Raw genomic sequence first — 21800 nt, 5'->3', positions numbered from 1 at the left:
TCAAGAAGCTCAAAGTGGAGCTAGAGAGACATGTCCAGATAATGAGATATAGCAAAGCATTTTTCAAGATAATTAGGCATTTTGGTGGACTGGGCAGTTAGGTTAAATCTGCCACCCTTACTCACTTTTGGGGACTGAATTGTGGAGTGCTAAACCATATCTGCTGCTCTAGAAAGTAAAAGAGACACATCCAAATGGTATGGCTAGTGTGAAGACTCTCACTCTCTATTGCTAAACACTTCATAAGCTATTAACCGGTCATAGGAACAAAATGAAATAAAGCCATTATACCATCTTGGAATGGAAAAATATGTTTAAAATATTTTTTTTCCTTCTGTTTTCCTCCTCTTTTTATTTATTTTTTTTTTTTTTTTTTTTTTTTTTTTTTTTTTTTTTTTTAATCCCACAAGATATGATTCATAATTTCAACCATTCTGGAATGCTTTCAACAGATGAAGCCAGCATAGTATTTTTCTAACAGGCTCTTGCCCCTTACCTTCTTCATTACTTTTTTGGAATATACTCCACAGTCATTGGATCTCAGTCAGTTTTTTATCTCTTTCCCCCCAAGACAAATTTTAAAGGACTACCTAACCACTAAAAATCATCATTTCTCAGGTTTCTCAAAGCTTTTTGAGAAAGTTGTTTTGTTTTGGTTTTTTCCTATTGCATCATTCCTAATGTCTTCAGACCTACTACAAGTGGAAGTTCAAATCAATCTTATCTTAAAGAGACTGTGAAAGATAACGAACTGCCAGTCTTGGTATTTGTATTTTTCTAAATCCTTTGGATTTCAAGGTTGCCTTCCTGAATGCTCAGTTTCATTAGAAAACATTGTGTTTCTAAAGGAGACCCAGTTCAATTGCTTCTGCAAGTTCACCTTGGATTGTACTTCAAGAAATCTTGTTTCATTCAAACATTAAAAGAATAGATTTGACATCATATGTGACCCTTTCATCTCTCTCATCTGTATTTCATTGCGTGAGTTTCACAGTTGCCTCCAAGAAGATTCCTTTCAATTCGCATAGCATGTTATCTGAAGATCTGTCTGCTTTCTTCACTTGCTTGAATGGGAAGACATGGGAAATACATTCTGAAGGTTATCTTTTATAGTCTACTTTTACCTACCAGTGTGCTTCTATTGACTAGAACCAATTTCAGCTGGAAAGAACATATTGTTCTGATCCGCTCATACCAAGGGGGGATGATGTTTTCTTAACTGATCTTGGAGGGCAAAAGACAAGATGGAAAAGGGATTGCAGTATCACTCCAAACAAATGCACCTTTCTAGAATGACCACAGCAAATGCCTTCAAGGAATTAGGGAGAGGAAAAGAATAGAAAAGAGGGGGAGAAAGAGAGAGGGAGTACAGCTACCAAATGGAGAGAGATGAAGTCGTCGCAGCCCAGCCGATGGAGTTCTCCTAGGGGAGATCTCAAAGTCCTGGTTATCTCAAGGTTCTATTATAGTCCATTGCTGAGGGGGGAAACAGATCTAGAAATGGCTGAGGGGGAGCAGATACAATAAAGAGCAAGTCTATTGAAATTGCTGAGGGGGAAAATGGTATTAAAGACGGGTACAGACAGTCCATGTTCTCAGCAGGAGAAGTCAATATCAATATCAGCAGTGAGTGGGAGCTATTGTTTCAGGACTGGTTTCTATAGGAAACCAGTCTAGGTCTCGCGAACACATCTGCAGGCAACACTTAGCAGGCATCCTGCTTCAGTCAGGCCAGCAGCCCTGGATCAGAATTACGGGCGTCTCAGCCTCAGTCCTTGGGAGGGGGCTTCAATCTCCATCCCTCACGGTGGTAGTGGAGCAGATGATGGATTTTCCATGGGGCGGCTACCACAGTTGCCCCAGCAAGTTCATCTGGCCAAGAGGTGGGAAAATTCCTGGGCTGGTGTCGCCAAGCACGTGCAGGCCCATAGGTCGCCTCGCCCCTTGGCAGGCCCTGCTAGAAGCAGTCACTGTAGACACAGCTGCCAACAATCACTTGGCAGGCCAGAATTCTGCTCAGGGGCCTCAGGATTTCTGGCATTCCTCTCTGACCGGCATGCCAGCACTCCAGTCAGGGTCCTCAGGGTCCCGATGTCTGTCCTGGGGACGGTCGTGAGGCAAATGAGGGGAACTTCGGACTGTCTTTCACATGGATCAGAAAATCAGTTTACTAAAATGGCCAAAAAAGAATGCGTAACATTTAGAATTGAGGAAAAAAACAAAAACAAAACCAAACCCAAAGCATTGGAGCAATATCATTCCAGAGAATGCCATGTATCTATGAAAAGTACAAAAAACTTCTGTTTTCAAATGCACTTACAAATCACCTTTTTGCATCTGTTTTGGGTTTGTTTTTTGTTTTTTTTTTTTTTTTTGTTTTTTTTTTTTTTTTTTTGTTTGAAAGCTCTGGCACTTATCTGATTCTTTTTTGAGCTAGTTCAGCTCATTAATCTGGTAAGAAAGCAGCTAAAAGTAAAGAGAAAAACCTATGGGGACCAGGATGCCACTTCAGCCACGTTGTCGTGAAGCATTAGGTCAGCCTTCTGTGTTGTAGAAATATCTCTGTCCTAGATGAAAATCAATGCATAGCACTATCTTCTTTTAAACTTTGTCCTTGCTACTGGGTTCCTGAATGATCAAGATGCTTTCTTTCAAACCAAACAACAGCCAGCCCTCTGAGGTACTCCCCAAAGTATTGCGATGGAATAACTTGATCAGGAGGAAGAGCTCGCTATGCAGAACCTGAATATGATGTCAAGAATGCTTTGTTGTGGATTACCATAGTTTGGGATTGTTTATCTCTTACCCCACCATGTAGGTCTAGGAAAAAACGAGGTAGCCACAAGGCTTTTACAGCTGTTCTTGTATTTTGGGATAGTAAGGATTTAGGGGAGTAAACAAAACTGTGGTGAGTTTTCCTATTGACTTGATTGCTCTGTCACTTTGAATTAACTGCTTTGCATGTCAGCTAACCCATCAGCATCAATGAGAAGAATATTTTCTTCCTTCCTGCACAAAGGATGTTTCATGATGCCTGTGATGTCAGGGACTTAAAAACGAAGACCATTGTGATTGAAAGGAAGCACTGGCATGCCACAAGGTAACTGTAGTGAGCTGTGTTTCCTCCTCAGCTTCACTGTGAGAGTAGAATTTTAATGAGCAGTTCCAAAACTTGGTCTTAGCATAGTCTGGTGACATATCTCAAAGGAGCAGTGTCCTAGGGTGACTTTATGATGCTTGTATCCCCAGTCATCTGTTCTCTTAATGCTGGATATGATATTCTCTGCCTTCAAGACTGGTTCTGAGAGCAAAGGTGGGGAGAAGAAGAAGCACCGAGTTTCTTATCAGAGGCTGCACTCCTTAAAAAGCAAGACTCTTCCACATTCTGCGCTGCACTGTGTTGTCTGGGCACTGACGGAGCAGAACAGAGCACGCATTTGCTTTTTAGTTGGTTTAGCTGGCTGAGGCAGAGTTTGCCCTGGACTGGTTTTTTTTTTCCTTTCCCTTTTCTTGGAACGTTTCGAATCTGCTCCGGACTGGGACCTGGGAAGCACTGGGAACTTGCACTTTGTGGCCTACTGGGGCCTACCCTGGGCAGCAGCCTTCCCCATTGCCGGAGGCATTGATAACAGAGTGAGCACCCACAGGAGAGACTTTCTGATTTGTCGTCTCTTCAGTGCGGCAAATGAGTTTTGTCATCTGGTATTGTTCATTTTTTTGTGCTGGGAAGTGCTTTGCCTGTTAAAGAAACAGCTTTTTCCCACTTCTCTCCCCAAACCAGTTGAGGGGAGGGGCTGTGTTGGTGGGCTTTCGGTGGGGGGGAGGGTGCAGTGGCCCTTTGTGAGGTTTTCCGCCAAATTTGCCCTAAACCAGGACAATCAGGATGTGCGACTTAGAGAATGGTGGTTGGAACTTTGGTTGGAAAAGACCTTGAAGAACACTGAGTCTAAATGGAATTAGCAAATGCAACCATCAAGAAATGCTTTGCTGTTTGAAGAGAACGTGATTTATCTGGTAAGCTTTGCAAGTATTTGTGTCATCACAAGCACACATGACCAATGCATTAGATGGGAATAGAATAAGAAACCTGTGCAGATCAACAGAATGATTCTCAGGCTAGGATATTTGCATGTTTCATCTGTCTTCCTGACTTCTTCAAATGAATTCTTTTTAGAAAGTCATGATTGGAATTGTTACTCTTTTGACAGTTCTGAGTGTATTACTGACCTTTTTGGCATATGAATGCCAAACGGGTTCATTCACCTGGTTTTTCAGATAAAGACCGAGATTTAGTGTTGCTTCAGCTGGAGGCAGAAACATTGAAATCCTCCTGCCTCCTTCTTAGTACCTAATTTCTATTACAAAATCAGTGCACAATCTTGTCCCTTAAGGTCCACTTAGCTCAGTTTATACCAACAGGGTGACATTAGCAGGGCTCACATGATGCTGCACACAGAAGCCCTCAGTGTGCAGCTCTAGCAGACAGTAATTCCATGCAGTTGGACAATCCCAGTGCTGACTTTGGATCACCAGAAGCGTTCTTAGTAGAACGAGACAGATTTAATGGAGAGGTCTCTGCAGGAAGTGGCCTGAAGAAGACAGCAGAAATCCCAGCTGTGTCTTTGTAGAAATCAGTTGAAGGCCATTTACAGAAAAAAGATCTTTAAATCTAGCTAGCTTTTTCTGCAGATTATTTGTAAACTATATGCATGACATGGACAGTTTCACTGAGCAACTGAAATACATCTGCATGTAAGGGGATTGAATCAGGCTTGGGAAGCAGTGAAATAAAGCTTTTCAGGAATACCTGACATCCAAGTCCCACCAAAATTGATCCGTTTTTTATGTCCAGATGCTTTTGAAAATAATGGGTGACCATTTGGCTACCCCATCGTTTTAATCAGAAATACAAAGAAAATTTTAAACTCACATTTTTTTATTGAATATTGAATATTTTTCTTTGTTTATTTCCTACTTTCCAATTCAGTTCTACAAATCATATGATTAAGTAATGAGAACTCATGCTGTATAAAAATATTTACTGCTATACTTCCAAGTTAAGGCCATGTATTTCTTGGAACTGTTTCAAAAAAAAAAAAAAAAAGCCTATCTGGATTCTTTCTTCCCCACGCTCATTATTAGACGAAAATCATTTCAATATTCTATTTTGACTTTAGATGGTGCAAGATTATATTCAGAAATTCAAGCCTCTACTGTTAGGTTTTTTACATGGTTTTCTGGCCTTTCTAACTTTGTGCAACCACTCTTTGCAGCTATATATTTTTGCAGTAAGGCATCCCAGGGGTCTGTGAGAAGTTTTAATGTCAAGCAGAACTAACATGTAAACTACACGTGACATACTCGACATATTTCACCTCAGAAAGTTACAGTATGCTTAGACGGGATGAAATACGAAAGAAATAGACTTAACACAATCTTTCTAAATCTTGGAAATCTATTACCTGAACTTTGAGTCCGTTTGCAGGACTCTGTAGAAATGCAAACGTGAAGTCCAAGGAGTAGAGCAGAAGGCATATTGGGCAGGGGGACAGAAGATTGCTTTGAAGGATGACGTAAGCAAGATTGCATCCTATAAAGATAGCAGCTGCTTCTGCTGGTGCCAACATCGAGAATTTGTGCCACTGGCCTAGTTTTCTGGGGACTTTTGACCTGCACGCTCTTGAGGGCTTGCAGACATGAATTAATCTGTCCTTTGATCTTTTCTTTCATTTGAACGTCTATGACCTGTTTTGGTCTTGTGTACGGTACTGTATAGTGTTATAAACAGACATGTTTCCACTGTTTGAAAGCTGTAGTTGAAAGTTAGGTTGCAATTATGAGTTGGCTGTCAAAAGAATTAATTTTCTGCTTTAAGCAAAATATCAAGAGAGACATTCAATCCACTCCTGTGATACAGATTCATTTTGAATTTACTGGGTAATTTGCATTAGTGGTTGTACTGCATGAGCAATAAATATGACTTGCTTGGTTTCTAATGATGATAATAGTCCTCTTTGTATTACTAGAAGAATTGAATCCACCATCATTCTTTTCCTATTATTATTATGCTGTAAAGGAAAAACTCTTTTGCATTAACCAAGGAGTAAAATGCATGCATTTAGCATCATTCTTGCAGGTAGTCCTCAATTCTGAAAAGACCTCTCAGAAGCTGCATCAAATGGGAAAGCTAGACGGATGGCAGAATGCAGAACCTGCCATTTAGGATCGAGTACAAAATGACACCCAAGAAATTCTTCATGGATGCTGCAGAAGTACAAAGACGCCATTATTTCAAGGTGAAAAAGAGTCAATGAATAAAAAACTGTGCTAATCAAGACACTAGAGTACCAAGCGTGCGCCAAGGCTTTTTTGTAATGAACATCATTCCCAGCATGAAAAAGTACTCTTTTTATTGTAGATCGTTTAAAAGTGCACAACAGTTTGGAAAAAAGTACTTTTCTTTTTTCTAGTAATAAGAACTCTGTATCATTCTAAGAGATACTGGACACAGGTTTTTGAAAACAATGTTCTTTTAAAGGTTAATTCTATTCATAAATACTTCACAGGAAAACATTTGATCTGCTGTTCATCCTGAAGACTCTTAAAGGAAAATGTTTTGGTTGCGTTCTCTTCTGACTAGTTCAGGAGCTCAGTCTTACCAGCATTCTAATGCTTTTTGATGTTCCTGATGGCACGGCTTAGACATCCTTGTCTCCGTTACCGTCATGATTTCCATATCAAGTGATGAGAATTTTTCTTCATGATTGGTGAAGTGAAGTGTCATAACATTCATGTTAAGTCAATTTGAAGTTTTTTTTTCCAAAGGAATCTCTTCCTTCCTAATGAAAACCTTTTGAAATAGCAAACCTATTCAGTTTTTCAGAAAGTGATATAATACACCTGTAGAGTACAATGTCCTTGGAGTTGTTTTTTCAGCAGAAGAAGAAAACTGCTGTTTTCTTCTTCTTCTGTCACCTTAGACTTACTTTATTCAAAACCTTTTTAAACCTTTGAATTTCTATTTTTATAGCTAATTCCTTTCACAGTGTGCTACAGCATATGTATTTTGAAAGGCCATTTGTACATTTTCAAAGGGCATACTTCTATTCTACTAAGAAATGGCTGTACTTCTAGTAGGGAAACTTCAAGGTCCAGTAAGATTTTATCTTGTACAAAATTTAAAAAACTCCAACTCTTAAAAATGATACCAGAAAATGACGTCTGTAAGACTGTGGCAGGAGGCTTTTTCCAGAACAATGTGCAGTTCTTCCCAATTCTATTTTTCCCTCCCATTACTTTGTACACAAAGAGTTTTACACAGTCTTCTAACAGTGGCATGTTACTACTGGGCTAGAGTATTGCCCTGCCAGCACTGGAATTGACTGGAATGCAGCTGTGTTCAAATTTGCTGATGGGACAAGGGTTTATTTGCTGAACACACTTTAGCAAGCAAGAGGGCTTCTTGGTCTTTAGATGCTGAGTCCCAGAAAAAGATGAATGAGCTGGTGACATGCCTCGTGTTTTGAAGAGAGATCAAAAACCTATTTCTGGGGTCACCTCCCTTTTGGTACGGAAAACACACAGAGGGCTTTGAAGCAGCACTTTCACCCTCTTTGCATTCACTAGTAAATCTGAGACAGAGCTTGGCCCAAGGTTTGTGCAAAAATACTCTTTTGATGCAACTGTTCACCAGACAATATCTCTGGGAAAATGTGCAGGGGCAGAAAGCAAGCCCTTCCTGGGAAATCTACTGAAATGGTTCAGAAGTTATTCCCACTCCCTGTTGCTAACCTCTGCTGTCTAGCTGTCGGATATGCTTGGGACCATGTTGAAATAATTCTAAACAGTGTACTGAGGCTGCAATATTGAGTAAACATAGGTATTTTCCATAGGTGTCAGGGAAAAATATTTCTATTGGTAAAAATGAGTTCCATAGAAAACAAGAACAGCATGGTAGAAAAAAAATTACATCAATAGAATGAAGATGCCCAGAATTCTTCTTTTGAAGTTACACAGAGTCAATATTTTCTAAATAATCTTGTGAAACTTATGAAGAAGTAGGAGTACATTCCACCTGACTGGTGCACAAGTTCATGTTTCCAACTTACAAAAAACATATTATTAAAAGAAAAAGATTCCACCTTGTGGAAAAGTAGCCCATTCGTAATTGTATCAAAGGTAGGATTAGATTCAAGTATTCCTACAAGACAGTAGTAGTACTATGAAAAGCCTTTTGGCATCTATCTGACTACAGGAAACTTGAGCAAGCAGAAGTGTCTTTCCCTGCTGCAAGCTGTACTTCCAATTTGCTACTGCTGCTTAAACATTGTTCAAAGAAAACTTGTCCAAATAAAACTACTGTATACAAGCAACTGGAACTATCCATTGCGTTCCAGCCAATTTGAACTAGAAAATATTGGACACACACTCCAGTTGAATATTCTAATGCATAGATGGAGTATACCAGCACTAAGAAATGGGAACGCTGGAGAAAGGAGCAAATGCCGATGAATTTCAGGGAAGGAAATTATTGGAGAGCTAACTGCAGTCCCTCGACTTTACAAGAAATGATGTCCAGTAAATCCCAACCTGACACATAAAGAACTCCGTTTTGAAATGGGCTGCATCTATGGTCCTCTGTTCTTCCTAGATGAAGAAACTGTGTTTTGAATCAATCTTCCAAGTGGTATGGCTAAAGACCTCGGATACCTCCAATTTTTATTTTTTTTTCCAGAAGCAACTGTCTCGAAACCTCTTTAAACTGACTTTTCCCCTGAAGATGCCATCTTTTAAAAGAGCACCTTGTCATTTAACAGGGTATTCCAAACATCATTTCCAAATTTAGACTAAAAGTAACACTCTTTCTAGTTATCTTTGGGTTTTTTGCAGCTTCCTGCCAACATAGGCAGCAAGGAAGAGAACAGACGGCAGCTCTTTCTGCAGCATCTTGAACAAATGCCCTTGCTTATGTTCAAATCTTTCACTTCTCCAAAATCCCTAACGATGAAGAAAAGGTTGTGAAGGCATTACTAGTAGTATTAGATGGCAATGGATGGGTCAAATAGAATTTGTATCACATAGATGATACTTGGCAAACAGCAAATGAAGGGGTTTCTTTCAGCTCTCAGACTGATGTTACATCTCAGTAATTTATTAAAAAGATAACAAGAAGGATATTTTTTAACAGTGAACTTAATTACACCCCTACCCATGGACATCTGAATCTTAGGAATAGACAGTGTCTGATTTAGAAAAAAAGAAAGAATGACCACAGTTTAAAGAAGCATATGATCATGAACACTTTGCTGATGGAACGTAGCCTATTCATTGGCTGAAATGAAGCAGGTAGACAGGACATAGGAAGTATCATTTTGTGGATCAAACATTTATTTTCTAAAGTGATGCTTACAGATGGTGAACTCACCAACTTCGATATTGCACAGTAGATAAGAGTACCTAACTTGCGCCATCAAGTTATCCCTTGGAATCACCATCCAAGGGCATTTTCCCCTACCTCTGGGAAAATGTGCCTACCTTTTTCACAACACTTTTGCAGCAGCATTCTTAGGCCTGATCAGCTGGTATGGAGCGTGAATGATCAGCAGCAAGGTGACTGGCCAGGGTCATTTGCTTCAATGGATTTTGATCTACTGGATATTTTGAAGACCTGCTTCAGCCCTGTTGGTCAAACACAGCCTTCAAACGGTGCTAAACAATTGTTTGGGCTGTGGACCACATGAAAAAATACCTTCTGGTGCCTTTACTGGGCCATATGCTCTTGATTCTCTCCCTCAACTTCTCCATCACCTCTCATCTCTTTCACATGAGCTATGTTCAAGGTCCACAGGATACTTTTCACAGAATCTTCAGGACTGATGCAGTAGGAATGATGAACAAATGCAGCTGGGATGAATTTTCCAGTTTGGATAAAATCTCTTGTGCACACAAATCCCCCTATGCCCAGAAAAACCTTCACTAAGCACTCGTGTTCTACCTAAACCGCAGTTTAGTCTGAAAGAAAAGCCCTTGTCTGAGAGTATCTGAGAGATTTGCATGAAGCACAGATATCTGACCTATGCCATTTTGAAGATCAGAGTTAAAAGAAAATGGCAAGAACTTTTTAATTTTGCCGGTTTTAATTTTCAATTCCATGCACGTTTTCAAAAAGTGTCAATCTCAAATGGCCATCAACATATTTCAGTCGTCTGGAAGTTAGTATTCATATCAAATGTGGTTCAAATCAATAGAATTTCAAACCTTTCCTCAAAGTTTATCTACCTAGATTTAGTATTTCTGATCTCTATTAGATGAAAGGAAGACATTTGTTGCTGTTGGGGTGCTGGAACGCTGCTTCGGGTTGCCCAGAGAAGTTGTGGATGTCCCATCCCTGAACGTATTCAAGGTCAGCTTGGATGGGGCTTTGAACAGCAACGAATGCCACCCTTGATGGTAGATAAATTTTCTCTCAGCTCTTGGGGTAAATTCAAAGTTGTACAAAATTGCATTTCTCTGTGATTTTCACTACTGTAACAGAAAGCTTCATGAAAACTGTGCAGAAGATATCACATTTTAAAAGCGATAAGAACTACAACATCAAACACATGGGATGGGTTTCACCATGGGACAGTCTCTGAGAGAAAATCTCTGTATTTCAACACTTCATGCCAATCATTAGGGTTTCAAGAAGTGCCAAAGAAGGCGGCAAAATATCCTTCAGGACATTATTTACTGTAGTTCAGCCTGGCCATTAGTTGGAATTGGTGTTTGAACTAATGTAGACGTACCACACACACTTTCCATGCACTGAAAACTTACTGTTTACAATGAATAAGCAATGAGGATCAAAATTGATTGAAAGCATCTTAAAAATGTCAAGTATTTCACTGGAAATGATCTATGATCAAAATACTTATTCCTCCTTAGTGAGGGACAAATAAATTCTTCCATACCATGATGGTTAAAAATTGTCTAAACCAATGTTTTCTTCTGAAAAGACATCATCTAATTTTTTCTATTTTTAGAAGAAAATATTTCTAGACATAGAACAAAGGAATTTTAAAGGAACAAATGGAAGGAAAATATTCTGCAAACAGAATTCAATGAAAAGCTGTGTTTTAAATATGAGGTAGATATTCCACAGAGTTTTTGTACCAGATATTTGAAATAGTGTACCGGCTATTTTGTCCACAAAGAGAGCTATTTAGCATTTCAGTCTTTTCCAAGGTGTTCATGATCTGCTATGCTGATCTCTGTGCATGCCTAGGTGTGTGTGGAAGGTGGGGCCATGTGAAGGGGAGTGTCTATGTTTGCTTAGCACTTGGAGAGGCAGATTCATGCCTCAGCTCCATCATTTCTTTTAGAAACTTCCCAGAGAGTGGATATGAAGTTTCATATCCAAAAGAGATCAATTCCCAAGTCATCCATTTTACTCTACCTTGTAAATCACATGCTTTGTTGCATATTTTATCAAATATACTTTCAAGCCGCATGGAGGAAGGGGAATGTGGAGAATCCCTCCAATGTCTTGCAACTTTTACACAAATAGATTTTCAAGAAAATCATCATTTCTCTTTTAAATACATCTGGGACAGGCATGATGGTGGTGTCAATCTGTTGAAATTCTTGTTGCTGGGGGAAGTTGTACGAAAGGATTGGTTTTTACATTGACCAGTTACTGAATCAAGTGCATGAACACATTTGAAATTCCACTGGGGTTTCCTTTTTCTAGCAGACTACTTCTAGAACTAGCTAGCAGACTCAAGATGACTCTTTTTCTCTGTTTTTGTTTCTTTCCTATTTTCTTGCTTTCTTTGCAACTGTCTACACAATTTTAGGACTTTTTTCCCAACTCAAATTGTTTCATAGACCGATAATTCAGATACGCTTTTTACAAGGAATGTTTTAAATCTTTGTTAGAATTAGAAAGTCAGGACATAGGTCTTTTTCTTCCCTTATGAATATTGCAATGAAAGAGTTCAATAAAGACCAACTCCTTTTTATTTATTTGGAATACAAGTAGATAATTCCCATACAGTAATTCATTGGTGGACCAATATTTGCCATTCTGATGTAAGTTGTCACTTCTTAACAATATGCCTTCTGTGACTACGTTGACAACACTTTTGGTAAAGATCCTAACTGGTCTTAGACACGCATAGGGAGAAATTTGCTCTGCCAGTGTCAGTCTTAAGCATGCGTCTCAGAGGATCTTTCTAGAGCTGGGGAATTTTCCCATGAAAGGGATTCAGTTATGGAAGAGACAGGTTTCCTGGAGTTTTACATTCTTCTTGAACACTACTTAAGGAACTTAAATCCCATGTCCATTTGGATCTCACTCGGCACAGAGCTTTGTCATGCCAGTCCTTGAAATGCATCTCTAAGAGAATTCACCAGCACAGAATGAATGAGGGTGGAAGGTCTCTGTGGGGCTCACCAAGTGCCATCCCCCTGCCTCAACCAGGATACCTAGAGCCTGTTGCCCAGGATTATATCTGGGCCTACTTTTAATGTCTTCAATGATCCAGACTCTACCATCTTTCTGGACACTCTGTGCCATGGTTCAGTCACCGTCACGGTAAAAAATAATTTTGTGATGCTCAGAGGCAATCTCCTGTATTGCAGTCTGTGCCCACTGCCTCTTGTCTTTTCACTGAGCATCATTGAAAAGACACTGGTTCCCTGCTCTTTGCACTATTCCTTCCCATAGGTATGTGTGCTGCTGCCATGTAGATAAACGTCCAAAACTTCCCTGAAGCCCAGGCAGATGATATTCTCTTCATCTACCAGGCAAGTTCATTCACCGGAGGAGTTTAAAAAGTCGTCAAGCACCAATTTCCCCTGGTAAATCCATGCTGACTACATTTGTTCTGTCCTCCTTGGTGTGCCTGGCAATGCTGTCCAGGAATAGCTACTCCATCAACTTCCTGGGGATCCAAATGAGGCTGGTTGGCTTGTACTTTTCTGAGTCCTCCTGGTTGCCTTTTTTGAAGATGGGTGACATTTGCTTTCATCCAGTCTTTGGCCACTTTCCTCAGTCACCATGATCCATCCAACATGATCAGGAGTGGCCTCCGAATAACATCTGCTAACACCCTTGAGACCTGTGCATCCATCTCAACAAGGCCTGTGGACTTTATGGAATACTTCCCAATTCAGTGACTATGCCCATAAAAATTTGCATGGGATAAGAGGACATTTTAACAGGTACTTGAAGAGTGAGTGAAAAGCTATGGAGGCAATCCAAAAGGACGAAGACTAGAGTTCCCTTTGAAGACAAAGCATCCCATCATGGAGCTGAGCAGCTTTAGATCCAGGTAAGCTTCCTCTCTGAAAGGATGCAGAAGACATGATTTTACCTTATCCAGTAATAAAATCTGTTGACCATTCACTTGCAATACAAAAAATTCAATGATTTCCGAAAAAATATTGCCTCCTAACTAGACAATAATGTACTGGCTGGGTATTCCCCTTACAGATGAGAGCACCTGCTTGATGTCTCTTATGCGTGCAGACTATTTGAAGTAGGTCATTTGAGTGGGGATTCCTGGTCTTCGAATTTTCTTTCTGATGAATTTGGAATATTTACTGAAGCAAGGACCGGAAGATGAAAACTTCATTTCCCATCAGCGCACTCTAACATCCATGGCCGTAATGCCATTGTTTCTCCCCAACCGAGTCAAGAATTCATGACTACAAAGTGGATCAGCTCCAAAGGAAAGATCAAGGCTGGATAATATTCTCTCTTGGTAAAGCTATTTATCTCAAATGAAGTGACCAACTTCTAATGGCTCACTGGCCTAAAGCTACAAGGAGGGGGAGATGGACCAGCTTTCCTTCCACTGCTGCTCTCTTTGTCACCTCGGTGTTTAATACGGCTAGGAAGACGTTCAAAAAGACAGCTTTGCAGAATTCATAAAATTCAGTCTTAAAAAAAATCATTTTTTAGCAGGTGAAATAAAAATAGCAAATAAAATGTATAAGTTTGTCTTGCCTTGTTCTGCAGGTTTTGTAACTGGCACACCTTTCCTTATGAACGCACTGTCCTTTCCTAAATACTCTCATATGGAGGAAGATGCTTCTGATCAGAAGAGCACTAGGATGTCTTTACTCGACCTTTTCTTTTCACTGATGCTTGGTCCTCTGAAATGAATGGTTTTCTAAAATTGAAATGTGCTACTATTGTTCCCACGGGGTAAGCCGCAGACTCCTCCTGTCGGAGCTGTCACTAATCAGCTATTCTCCTATCTGCCTTTAGTAGTTGAATGTTCTGGTCTAAAAGTAGCACCTTCTGTGTAGCCATGCTCTTAGTTGCCAGTGTCATCCTAAATCCAAACACCCTCCTGCAAAGGACCGCTGGTTCTGTAGTCAACTAAGGAAAAAAGACCCGTCCATCCATGCTTTCTGATTTAAAATATTAGGGTATAATGTCCCTAAACAATTCTCTGCAGTTGAACACTACTTATCTTTGGCGTGTTCCTTCAACTCACTTGCAAGTCATTCATGCCTTAGGTTATTGGGAGAATTGCTTCATTTGAAGATGATTCAAAGGGGTATGAGAATACTTTTGTGCTTCTGCTATGAGGATACTTTTCAAATCCATACAAACTTCCTGCAAATGCAAAAACCTGCATCCTGTATTGTCCTAGCTTACAATATCAAAATGCATCCTATTCCCACCCTCAAGAACTGCGGAAACCAGGGCTGGCATCGTTTTTTCCTTCTCTCCTGTTAATGGGCCCATCAATGTCTTGCCACATGACTCAGAGATAACTCCCTCCAGGAGCCATTTTTGTTTCACGGGTAATCAAGGACCCACATCATGACTCAGAATGATATCAGCCCATTGGGAGATGCTCTGCCCAGGGGGTAGGAGCTAAGCATCCCCACCTGGATATCATCTGGGTTTTGGAAGGCAAGAAGCACCATTTCTACTGCATTGCCAGAGGAACGGCCACCCTTAGCCACTGGTTTTCCAGAGGACGAGAGCTACCAGATGGTTTCTACAGAATCACCACTTCAACAAGACCATTTCATCCAAACGGCTTTCACCACCTTAACTAGCAGGACGTCAGCTTGTATTCTGACTCTGTCAGTGGTTTTTCTTTTGTACTCTTGCGTGGATTTGGGTTTTCCCCCCTTTTCCTAATAAACTGGATTTCTGACTTGGAGTCTTAATGCAGTGCTGGATTTCTTCAGCCCAACTAGCTCCCGACACCGACAGCGAGAGTGGGCCGCCCCAAGAAAGCTGTCGAATCCGGGCTGCAGCTGTAGGGCACAGCTGCTCTACAGCACAGGTGGACTGCCTTGGGGATAGAACTGCGCTGAGGGCAGGGACAAGGAACAGGGAGAGGTCTTCTGCATATTTTTCAGTTTACTCCCTGGAGGGTCAAGGACAGAAAGACACTGATTCAAAGGCATCCATCAACTTCTAAATGGGGGGAAGGTCCCAGGGGAGGATACAATCTTTAACCAACTGGGAGAAACTGGGGGTGGAAGACAAGGAGGGGAATACAATGTTGAAACCAGTAGGGAGACTACAGGGGAGGAGAATACCTTGAAGAAACCAATGGGGTTTTGAAGGGTACAAAATTGAGAGGGAAGTTTCTAGAGAAAGGGGCAGGCTTGGGGAGGGGTTGATGTTCAATGGGAGAAGGGACAGGGAACAAAAGGGCAGGTCTTTGGGGAGAGGGACAGCTAGGGCAAAAGCCAACAATACTGGGGGGAAAGGAACAATCCATTCATAAGAACATATGCTATAACAGCACAAAATAGGAAGGCTTAGAAAACGGACTACTAGAACTGCAGTACAATAATAAACACACACTGCAACGGAGTGTCTCACTGGTTTGGCTTTCAAAGCAGAAGAGGTGCCAACCTAAAAATTTCCCAACTTCAAGGTTAACTGGCTGCAGTTTTGATTTCCTTCTTAAATATATCACCAAGGCGCTATCAGCTTCTGTAATTGGCTCAGCAGCACGTCTGTTCTTAGTGCCAAGCAGGGATTCACTTTGCCAGGCATGGAGGAAGCTTCTAGGAGCTTTGCACAAAAAATCACTTCTGTGGCTGGCTTCTTCCCTCCCCACCAAAAACCAAGCCATGCCAAACCAACACCTTACTAATTCGTAGTACTTACTACGCATCCAAGAATGTCTTTTAAACGATGCTTTATGTTTTTGACCAAACGCACTGAAAAGAAGTGGATCCATAATATTGATAAAAATTGTTCCAGTTCAATAGAAATATTGGGTCATGCAACTCTAGATTACATACCTATTTTTTTGTACAATACCCAGAGGTTTTTTTCACCTCCATGGAAGAGCCTAAAGGAGGGATGTGGGAGTCCAGGCGGCTCTCCAAAATGCAGTTTATTCCATCCAAGACGTTGCAGCAGTCCAGGGTAGTGGGCAACAGAGCCTGTGCCTACAGCTGTCAGCTCTAGCTGCAGGCAGGCCTGGAGACCCTTTGGTTTTGGCACTTTGCTGAGCATCTTCATACAGTAGAACCAATCTATCCCTTAACTATTATCTATAGCCTATCCTAACGACTCTAATTACCATATGTTGCTATTCTCCACTCACTAAAAGTCAGTATATTACAGCTGAAGCGGAAAGTTGTTTTTCAGTTTTCTTGACAGTGGAAAATTTGGAGAGCTTTTTCTGCTTGCAGCATTTGCTGACTTGTTTGCCTTTGCTAGCTTCCTGCTTGGTAAAAACATCTTCTTGTTTGGGGTGGGTTTATCCTTTGCTGTAAGTCATAAAACCCTCTTCTAACTAAGGTGTCCTCGGTTATCCAGTAAGACTGGCTCAGCAATTCTTTTCTTCTCGATCAAAACTTGCTTCCAACTCTATTCCTTCTTCAGACTCCACATTGAAAAATCTTTCTGCCAAGCATACATATCTGTGAGACTTTCTCGTCAAACTTTCATCTTTCCCAACACCTCTAAAGAAATGTTTCCTGATGGTTTGGATCAGAAGATCCAGTATTGCCATCCTGAGATTTTTCTTTCGAAACCCATAAGCTGTGCTCAAGGTTTTGGCTATGTTCTTCGTTGTGCCTTGCATCTATTTTGGCTAGAAAGCCAGTGTAGATGATGTCCTTGCTGCAGTAGCCATGGGAAATAAGGTGGAGTGTCTGGCTGATGTACTGGGATGTAGACTATCCAGCACTCCCCCAGGGAGGCCAGGATCCCTAAAGGAATAGAATATTGGCTATGCTCTGGGAGTTTTACAGAGAGAAAGATCCTCACAGCTCAAATGATTTGTCTCCTGGAGTTCTGAGGAGTATGTGGTGAAGAAGAAGGCTGCTGTCTTTTCCAAGAATCTTCCGTGCATTCAAGAGGATCTTTGAACTTCTTCTCTGAGAATGAAAGAAATATGAGTAGTAATTAGTACTTTTTCTCTGTCTGTGCATCACTGATTGAATTTGGGTAGGCTATATTTTTTTATTTATTTCTTTGAATTATTCATCATAAGGTCTTCCAAATTCCCAAATTCTGCTTCACTTCTTTCTGTTGTAGGCCAGTCTGGTTCATCTTCTCTTCTACTGTATTATTGCAGACCATATCTGAATGGATTTTTTTTTTTTCATTTTGAACATTAGGTTTAAACTGAATGAACAGAACGCTTTATTGATCCTTATTTGACCAGTTTGCAAGGAAATACAGAATTTTGAAGAGAAGTGACGCGACTCCACTTGAGGTTTTCAATGGAAGAGAAGAATGACGATGTCCTACATTCACAGCATTGTTTACAGTAACATTGCAGCTAGTTTCCAGCAACGAAGGTCAGGTTCTGGAAGCAGGCACGCATGATTGTAGAGAAGTCTAAAAAGTTTCCGTTTGGCCGCTTTTCTTGAAAAATAGCTAATATGTCTCAAGGTTGTGCTGAATCTTGTTGTACAGACACTTCTTTTGAGGTCTGAAGTCCTTGCTGGACTTCTGTATCTAAGAATCAGATACAGTAAACCTATGTTTCCTTATATGCTGTAAGAATTTGGTTCTAATCTAGAAGAGCAAGAAAAGGTTGCCATATTAATACAAGGTAAAGAACCGGCTAAGAAAGCAGTGAATGGACTGCTTTTTTTATTGGAGCAGGGATTTAGTGGTTTGATGGGGTTTTTTTTTTTTTTTTTTTGCTTCTCAATAGAATTTTAGAAGTGGTGGGGTAAGAAAGTGTGGATTTTTCTAGGTTTGCCTTGAAAGAAGAATTACAGGGGAAACTGTTGTAAAGAATTGATGCAGAGCTCTATGCATTAATGCACTCTTCCATACAGAGTTTCAGAAGTGAAAACCAAGAGGAGAGAGTGCCGACAAGATGAGAGTGCCGATTTACTAGAATGAATTTAAGATAGCATTCTTTTCTCTCTGAATTACAGCTCTAAACCTCAGGGTAGTAATAGGAAGTACATAACAATCTCAAAGATTTAAAAATGGATGATGAAGTTTTATATCCAGTAAACTGTAAGGCTTCACATTTTAACCTGGTTTGCATTTTGGCAAAAGCCTGGAATCTTTTGCAATTTGCCAGATAACAAGGGACTTAGACCAGGAAGTATGCAAGTAATCATTTGGAGCCTTCATCTCCCTTCTTAGAACAATGAATACATTTATTATGCTCCTATTTTTATTCCATCAGGGGATTTGATCATGGAAATGTCTAGTCATTCTTTTCTTTTTTTCAAGCCCTCAAAGAGCATGAATCCAAACTATTCAGAAGTTCTTGATCTGCAACAGTGACAAGCACTATACTGGTAAGAGTCAGTGGACATTAGCAGATCCCCTATGACAGCCCCCTATGGCGGGCAGTTCTGGCAGGACTGATGTTGGAGGGGCTGGAATTCTGTGAAATAGAACATTCTGTGAATGGGGAAAATGGAAACAGATTCTGAACGTTCAACCCAACACGTGAACAAGTAATAGGGCAGGTAATTTTCTGTGGAAATTTCTTTAGCCCCAGTGTTGTGGATGATGATTACTCTTCCTACCTCCTTTGGTCAGCTGCCAGCACAGCCACGTTACTCCGCTTATGGACAGAAAACCAGAAGAAGTGATTTTTGAACAAAACACCCAGCAGGACCTTAGAGTGTTTTTGCTGCAAAATGTTTCAAGGCAGATAGGGAAACAATTCCATTGTAGAGAGTGTGCTGAGAAGACAAGTTTGGAAGTTAAAAACCATGGGATCTGTTTCTATATATGTCACTGATTTTGCCTATTATCTATTTGGCGGGTCTTCTTGTTGTGTTGGTTGTTTTTTGTTGTTTTTGTTGTGGTTTTTTTTTTTTCCCTGCATCCTTGAGATGAAAGCATAAGACAGAAAAGTACTGTAAGGTTAAAATACTTTTGAGATGCCTTGTGCTGAAAAACTTGTAGCTACTGCTAAGGCCCATTAGCCAGGTCCTGTTTCATTTCTGAGAAGCTATAAAATTCCCATTGGTAATTTAGTTCTAACCATCTGTTGTTATGGTGGAGATGCAAATTAAGAAGAACAATTTTTGAATCTGTAGGGATGTATTTACCATTTTGTAGCTGCCTTTTCAGTCTCTGAGCCATCAATGAAAAGAAGGAGAAGAATCTAGACTGTTTTCAACCTGTGGACCATCCACTACTGTCCACGTGCTCAGATTCAAAGCCAAACAATCCTGTCGGGCCTGATTGGGAGGAATTCTTTGGATTCAAAATACTAGACTAGTATTTGATTTCCATCAGCACAGTCCATTGGGCACGAATTTTGATATCAATAGAACCTTTCACGGGGATCCATCTTTCTCACCTGCATCACATTTTATAAGAGAAGAGGCATTGTTGAATGGCTTCAGTGAAAAAAAAATCTTAAATGCACTCTGAATGGAATTGAGATCCAAAGGAGCCAGTATTTCAAGAAAGCCTGAGATGTTGTCTGCCATGAGATCCCTTCTAAGAGGTTCTGTTAAGGTAGCAAATTCTCCATCAAAATACTGTCAGATTGGTCAGAGGGGAAAAGCAAACTTTTTGAATGGTCCTTTGGGAAGACAGGGCTTGCAGCGAATTTAGTACTTGCTGCTAGGTTGCCTACATTCCAGGAAAGAGTATTAAATACTGAAATTCGACCGATGGTGGATGAAGTCTTTGTGACTGTGAAAGTCCAGTGCATGGCAATCTCAGAAAGGAACCCATCAAAGCCCCTGAAATGCCAACACACAAGTTGTGAGTTGGCAGTGCATGCCAGGTTTTAGCAAACCACAGCAAAATGCTGATTGCAAAACGAGGCCATCAAGTCACATACGGTATGAAGCAGTAGGAAAGAGGAAAGCAGCTGAGAGCGTCAACCCTGCTAAGTAGTCTCAGTATTCTTATTGCCATTAGCAGAAATGTGAAATGAGTCTATAAAAATTACAAAGGAGGCAAAAGAAAAGGGAGTGATGACTCCTCTGGCATAGTGTTTCCTAACAGGGATCTTCAAAATCCTGTAAAGATTCTCTCATCCTTGAAACTGAAGGAAGGTATTAATGGCAGTAAGGAAATGGCATCAAATGCTAGAAAGACTCTGGGCAGTGTACTTCTAGACAGAAATGCCACTGATGGAAAACCGACTAAACTGGCACCAATGCAGCAGCATTGTACTATAGCCCAGAAATTGTCCACGGCTTCACTCTCTGCCATTCCTTTCATATGCACACAGCAGCTCTGCAACATTCCTACTCATCATCTCCTTGGCAAACTGGGCGTGAGGGTCTGTAGTGACGCAGAGTCCCCAGGCAGGTGCAAAGGAGAGCTGCTTTCTTGCAAAAGCCAGGCTTTTGAAGCAGTCAGGCCTTTATCACTTGCATAGCTTTAAGCCACAACAAACATAATTCAACCAACCGTCATACCCCACGCTGTGAACACGCAATGCTTCTAGAACTTCTTGATCTACCTCTAATTCAGCTGTCTCACTTTCCCCTAGTCATTTTCTACTTAGCCAAAGTAACGGGCCTCAGCCATGGTTGTACAAGGCCTTCCTTTCGGAAAGTTCCACCTATATGCAACAGCATACCACTAGTTTCTTCAGCACCAAGAGTTTAGGTAGATGATTGGCATCTGCCCTTGCGGTGAAACACAATGGGGAGAGAAAATCCTGTCGGAGATGTTCAGTCATTCCATTTTCTAGACAGGCCAAATCAAAAGAAAAGCAAGCTATAGGATTGTGTACTTGCTCTTACAGAACACCTGCTGCCATCTGACAATGAACTAGCAGTAAATCAGCAAGAATGAGCCTTGAGGCAAACAACCTTTGGAAGGGAATAATGGGTTGATAAATAAAGACAACAGGTTTCCAGGCTCTTGAGATACTTTAAATGACAGCAAAGGATTTGAGAGCAGAGGCTGAACTGGTGGGGAAGGATTCAAAGAATCCCAAGAAAAACATGACCAAAGAATAAAAGAACCCCAAGAAAAATAGGGGCAACTGACCTGTTAAGGCCTTCAGGAAATCAGTGGCCGCTGATTTAGATAGGCCATTCAAGTTCATTTACTGGTGCACCTTCCACTCCTTTTTCACCTGTCAGCATCACAGGGTGAATTGGGACCTTGGAATCAAGATGATTTGGGATTCTGTTCTTAGCTTTAGGAGAGAAGTACAGCAGGTGAAGTACCTGTTACTGATGTGATACCCAGGAACACAGAGTTGACACATTTCATTGAAGTCCAATCCCAACTAGCAATACTAAGAGGATAGGATTGGCGCCTTTTCATGACGCTCTTCTTGTTACGCAGCCTGCTCTGATTCTGGTGAAACTTTTTCACTAGCTTCTCTCTAAAAAGGAGAAAAACCAATTAAATGTCCCTC

Source organism: Haemorhous mexicanus, chromosome 10 (assembly GCF_027477595.1).
Source record: "Haemorhous mexicanus isolate bHaeMex1 chromosome 10, bHaeMex1.pri, whole genome shotgun sequence".
Classification (NCBI taxonomy): domain Eukaryota; kingdom Metazoa; phylum Chordata; class Aves; order Passeriformes; family Fringillidae; genus Haemorhous; species Haemorhous mexicanus.
The sequence above is the reverse complement of the archived record's forward strand: the minus strand, read 5'-3'. Positions refer to the sequence as shown.